Genomic DNA, 6,752 nt, shown 5'->3' with positions numbered 1-6,752 from the left:
TTCTACAAGGTCCTTGAATGGATGGATCACAGCCCTGTCCAGCTCTTACAGTGCTCTCAGCTGCCTTGATGATGCTGCCAGCAGCCACCTCCATGTGAGACTCGTGTTGCAGCGTCCTTGCTCTCCACTGCTAGGTACTTGTAAGCTCATCTGCTCAGGACGTGAAGCTAAGATGAACAGCTAGAATTTAACCATGCTTTTCCTTTGTCTTTTTATTTTAAAACAGCTGATTTCCAAACATGCAGAAAGGAAAGACAGCAGATGGTAGCAGGAAGGCTGCAGGCTGTCCAACAGTGTACGTGTATCTGTGAGACCTGTGCAATGTTAGGAAATGAGAAAAATGTCCCCAGGCACAGAAGGGATTTGATTTAAACCAACTGTCAGGTGTAGGTAAGCTTTTATTGGTATTTATCTTCACTTGAAAGGAAACGTTCTCACAGTTTTTGGTGCTTGTGTTTGAACTGTGATTTGGAACCACCTGCTTTTTTTGATTCCTCTTTCACCCACTAAGAGCTGTAGTGGCAGCAGTCTGGTTGAAGTAAGTGATGTTAAGGGCTGATTTTAGTGTAAATTTTAGGTCTTTGTTTGCCTCAAAATGAGAAGTTGGGTTTAGCTAATTTAAACTCTCTAGTATTACAGGTGCCTCCTGCCAATTTCATCTTTATCTCTCAGTCTTCTTTATAAATGCTCTGTGTCCTTGGAGTTGTGTCATTCAGTAGTCTCGTCACGACACTTTTGCATGTCAGAGGGCAAAACCACTTGTTTCATGTTTCTACATGGAAGTCACAAAAATCAGACACTGAATGGTCTGTTCTTCTGAAATACTAGGTTTGCAGTTGTCACCTTTACTTGTGTTATAGAACAGGGCATAGAGCATAACTCCTTTTCATTGCTGAATTATACCACTTCCCTTTTAAAAGGGGCTGAATGTCTGCACCACATGATTTCAGCTATTTTTGTGGGCTGTGTGGTTTAAGAAAAATGAAAGGGGCTTCAGAGAACACTTTTGGGAGGTGGAGAGATGAGGCAAACAGTGACCTTGAAGCATTCAAGGCAAGAAAAGCAACAAAGCTGCTGAACTGGTCTTTAATATTGCTAAAAAAGTGCCTTAGAGAAGTACTCGCTGCCCCTTTTCCTCCTTTTCCTGGAGAGGAAGAAAGAAAAGGAAAAAGAAGTGGGGTGGGTGTTGCATTAGCTGTAATGAAGGAGATTAGTTTAAAACAAATAGCAAGTAAATAGCCTTAGTCTGTGGTATCCTGTTAGGATCCTTCTGGCACGGAATGCCCTGCAGGGTTATTTTACTGACCTCCCTGTGCTTGCCTATGCATTTTAGAAGCCTTTTTGTGTTGTTGGTTGCATAAAAGGAAGCTACTGTTTTTTTTTTCCATTGTTTGGCATTTTCTTTTGCTCTCCTCCCTCCTCGCGTGTTTATTGAATCCTTTATCAGAGATGGAAAGAGGAGGCTGCTTGTGGGGGGGCCGGCTGTTAAGGTAGAGAGCAGCCTGGTTAATTTTCAAAAACTGCTAATCTTCTTTGGGCCACTCTCGTGGCAGTAACAGGCTGCAAATTGGGCTTCCATGGAAACAGACTGCCATGGTAACCGAGAGGCCTGGCAGCCCGGAGGAAATGTTCCCTGGTTCCTTCTTGCCCTGCTTCCTGCCGTTCCCACGTGGTGTGTGGGGTTGGCTGTCCCGGCCGGATTGAGCTGCTGCCTTCCAAGTGCCCCACGTACAGAAATGCACTTACTTCAGAAGAAAACAAAAGGGGTTTGAAAGCAGTGGTGATGTTTTGTTGACTTTTTTTCTGTGATAAAGCTGCTGCAGGTCTGGAGGGAGATGTCACTGAGCCACAAATTCCTCCTCCTGATGGCAGAAAGTCCTAAAGTGAATGTTTTGTCTTTAGATTAATTTGAGGAGATTAGCTGGAATTAGATACTTTTAATAAGGTAGGTATTGCACCCAGTCAAATGTCTGTGATGCTGAGGATGTGAGAACTCACTCGTGCAGCAGCTGAAAGACAGTGAAGTTGCTTTGATGGATCCCTTCTAACTCATCAATTGGATGATGAGTTTTCTGTTGCTGTCCCTCATTGCTAACAAACCTGGATAAGAAAACAGTGCTTTGCAATGTACACCTAGCACTGTCATGTTAATATTTTCTTTTTGGGGGATGGGCTTCCCCTCCATAAATGTTATTCCAAGGGACAATGAATGTAGGGGGTTTATGGAGAAGACTTTAGTTGGCGCTGGAGCTGCTCCAAAAGGAAGAACTGGTCCATTCGACTTGTGTCTCAGAGCTTCCCTCAAGCTCTTTGCAGAGCTGAAGGTGATGAAAGCATTGGAAGTGCTTACTTTATCTCAGCATAAAGTACAGAGTATATAAAGTAATATAGAGCTCTGCCATCTTCTGAACATCATCCTGTGTCATTCCAGCCTTTCCCAGGCTCTGTGTGCCCTGAACCCTTTGGATGGGAGAAGTTGCCCATTCTGACTCCAGCTGTGTCCACTACGTTCAGCTGGTGACTTACACATGGTCACTAATGCTTCCATAGTCCACCAGGAACAGCTCACCTCACTATATCGATGGCTCTCCTATTTGGGTATTTGCAACCAGTAACTGGTCTCTGCTCAACCCATCTTTTCCTCTCCTCTGGGAACAGGAGACAGGAGGTCAAGTCCTCCCTCTTGCAGCAAAAATTCTAATTGCTCCCTAGCCACATTTCTCAGCTATTAAATTTCAACCCTGTTATATTACTAAGGTTCCCAGCATTCTGTCTGTGATTTTCGGATCCTCTTGTAAGCGATGGCTCAGTGACTTCTCTTTCTGCCTGGCTCGCCAAGTAAAATGGTTTAATTGCTTGATGAATTCTCTTGCTTTTGCTTTCACCTTACTTGTTCTCCTCTTCCGCAGCATAAAAACTCTTGACTTCTGTGCAAAACTCTCTTAAGGACCAACATCACTGATGTTGTTTCACATATATAGCCCATCTCTTCCCCATCTCTCCATGGGGAAAACACAAAAGAGATTTGGGTGGTATTTCTGGGTAGGAGGAAGGAACTTGTCTGGGGATTAATGAATGGGGGACAGTCTGCTGTGTAATCCATACTGGCCCTCCAGGCTGCCCAGGGCTTAAAGGACTTGTTTCCTGAATCTCCAGATTTAGGCTTTTATCTTCTTGTGACAATTAAAATATGCAGATCTCTGTAGCTTATAAAGGTTCATAAAACTTGCAGTCCCTTCTTCAGCAGAAGAAATCCATAGCTCTAACAAAAAGTAGAGGGGTGTGTGTGTGTTTTCTCTTACGATTTTGAGGTGGAGCCAAAAATACTTTGATTAATCCATATTTCTTTTGCATACCAATTGTTATATAAATCATTTGGTTCCTGTTTCTAAACACTTCAAATAATGTTTTCCTTCCTTTTGTTCGTATTGGTTTTGGAAAATGGAGATATGCCCGTGCTTTCCTCTGTAGTCTGCTCTGTGTTGTGACTTGTCTAGTGAGGGATTCAGACCCTGGTTTTTGCCCATCCATGTGCAGATCCCCAGCATATGGAGTTCTCAAGATTTTGACCACTCTGCTTACCTTTTGCCATAATTAAACATTTTCTATTCTGCTTTTCAGGTTAGTAGATAGCAGAAGCGAGACAAATCTGACCTTCCCATTAGAGTTTTTGATCTGATCCAAGGCTTTGTATCAGCATGGTGAGTTGGTTGCATGCTGCAAGAATTTGGCTGCACGTAGAAGTGTCTAGCACTGGTAGTTAGTCACAAGTTGCACATAAACAGTTTCTTTAAATTCTAGTTTTAGAAGTTGTCCCCACTTGGGCTCCTCCGTTATCAATTCAAAGATTGTAACAATACAATAAAATATCTAAAATATGAATGCCAGATTCTGTTTACTTTCATGCAGCCAATTGGCTTTCTCTGAGTTCTTTAGCTGTGTTTCCTCTCACAATTGAGTTTCAAGCAGCCAAGCTTCACAAGTAGCACCAAAGTCAATAAGCTTCCCTTTCCTCCCTGCTCTTTTTGTGTTTTTTTTTTCTTTTTTTAGTCATGTTTTTTTTTTCTGTTGAATAATTCAGCTAATAGGCTGGCACTTGAGCACTTGAGAGCTGTGTTCTCTAATGAAGAAAGCAGCTTGCCAACTTTTTATCTTTCCAGTCGTTTGATTGCAAACCCAGCATCGTTAACAAATCACCATGGAATAGCTGTGGAAATACAGAACAAAATGCTGTTATCTTAATGTAAGTGGGCAAGGAAGAGAAAATAAAGAGCATCAAAAAGCCCAAGCCCTGCACAGCAAAATAAAATACCCAAGTGAAGCATACATGGAAGGAAAGGATGACAATAGAAATATTTTTTTCTTTTTGCAGCTTTACTTACTGTCTCACAATATTTGCAAGAAAGGGCACTAACTCTGCAAAGAGACACGGTTGCACTAATTCACAGGATGAGTGTAGGTGTACCTGGTAGCAGCTGTGCTTCTCTCCATGTTTATGGATGTAAAGGTTTGTATGTAGAGGGATTTTTTTCCTCGTTAGCATGATTTTGTCTTTAAGTCTGAATGTTTTACAGTGAGACAGGTTTTTATAAGATAAACATTCTGAACATTGCTTAATCCACTTCAAAGTTACATTAAAACAATACTGACTTAAGTTTGTTCAGACCAGGATTCACATTGCCGTATTTCAGATGAATTTTCAGTTCATTTTTGTTTCACTTCTTTTGCTTTCGTGGACCGACCTGCCCTTACATCAGCAGAGTTCAGCTGCTCTGGGCACCTGGATGGCCATACCTGGTTCCCAAGGACTTGGAAACATTAGCAAGGTCCTGTACCCTCTTTGCAGTTCGCAGCTTCCATAGCTTGGGAATCGGACAGAAATGCAAGTTGAACAAGAAGCAGGAACTTAGGTAAAGTAAAGCATGCATCAGGAAAGAATGGATTCACTTAATATAAGCCTACATGATGCTCTAGGAACTGACTCATAAATCGAGGGGTTCATTGTGACACTTGTTTTGGTGGTAGGGACTATGTATGTAGCTAAAGGATAGTACCTGAGCATCTGTTCATAGCAAAGGAACCATCTTTGGTCTTGAGCCACATGGGTGCTGAATGCTTTTACCGTGCTAGGCAAAGTGAGGGTTTTAGCGCTGTGTCCTGTTGCATCCACAAAAAATGAGAGCTGGTAAAGCATGGAGAGAAACAGCTCTTTGGGAGCAGGCCATTATCTCCTCTCAAGAAGAGGCACACAAAAGATATTGGTCAGCAAGAGGATTTTGAAAATGGATCCACTTGAAAAGCAGCTGAAAATTCAATAACATCTATTTCTTAACATGTTTTCTATAGGTTATTAGCTAAACATTTTCCAGTTTAAGTAGAAGCCATTTAGTTATAGGGAAGGTGCACTCAGTGCCTAGGCTTAGTTTTTGAAGCTAGATGATATGGTCATGATGAGAGCAGCCAAGGGATGAGGAAATTTTAATAGCACTTTTCAGCCAGAGGTATCTCATTAGCCTTTTGTGGATGAGGAAACGGGCTTGGGAAGACAATGTGGCTCAGGCAATTCCCTCTGCAAGCCAGCAGCTTGCCCGAGCTCAAACGTCATCTTGAATCCCTGCCCAGTGAAATTCTGCAGCTGAACTAAAATGACACCAACTGCTGTGTTTAAATTGGGCATCATTATCTGAACTGTGTGATAGGGTTTTCTGCAGTGTGGGGGAGCTGCTCGTCTTGCGGCTCGGGGCCAAATTCTCAGAAGTGAATGTGGGATGAGACACTTAATGGGATGGAGACTCTTCTCACACATGAGAAAGGTCCCTCTTTTTTGGTAGGTGTTGCAGAAACGTGGTTCCGAAGATTCCCTTGGTCCTAGCAAGTATCAGGATCAAAAAAGTGCGTTTTATAATTTCCTTTGTACTGCATTGCCAGCATTCACTCAAAGTGTGGAATGCTGAACTGAATGGCAGAGCTGGGCAAAACTTGGCAGTTCTGAGTTGAGCTAAGCCTGTTTAATTGGAAATTAAAATCCCACTTATCTGGCCTGTAATTGCTATTAAAGGATCCTTTGAAGATGCGAAGCTGAATTAAATCAGCCTTGCTATATGGACATCCAGGGAACTGCACCAAATTAGAGCAGTTAAAGATCTGATTTGTTATATTTGCGCTCAAAGGCTGGCGAAGGGAAATTGAGATGAGCAAAAATGATCGTGATTTAAAGAAAAGGGTGGTGGGGAGGGCATGGGCAAGGAAACAAATCAAATGTCTGTAAGATCTCCAGGAGTGTTGCTCAAAATGGGTCCTCGGAGGATGCCAGCTTGCAACTGTTGCTTCCAAAATGCAGATCACCTTTTGCCTGGCAAGAAGTATCCCTGAGCACCCTCCTCTCTGCCTTTTGCTTGTTTGTAATTGGTCTCTGTTTTTCTGTCGACCTTGCTGGTTTCTTTAAGCTGTCAGTGGTGGGAGCTAAAATGCCCCTTTGCTTTGCACAGCGGGGATGTGTGTGATATGAAGCCAGATGGCTGCCAAGATGAGCAATTGAGAGTGTCCGTGTTATTAATTGCAGCTGTTGTTTTTACAGTTGGAGGTGATGGAGAGGTTCCCAGCAGCTGCCAGGAACACATGGACGAAGGAGGATCAGGCTTGGTGGCACGTGATTGATATCCACTGGAATGGGGTGTGCTCAGCACCCGTCTAGATCTAGACCTGCTGCTGGGCAGTGTGATCAGAGGGGTGGCTTTATTCTACATTGCCAG

Source organism: Nothoprocta perdicaria, unplaced genomic scaffold (genome assembly GCF_003342845.1).
Source record: "Nothoprocta perdicaria isolate Ctin4 unplaced genomic scaffold, notPer1 scaffold_0, whole genome shotgun sequence".
NCBI lineage: Eukaryota > Metazoa > Chordata > Aves > Tinamiformes > Tinamidae > Nothoprocta > Nothoprocta perdicaria.
This window is presented reverse-complemented; position numbering follows the sequence as displayed.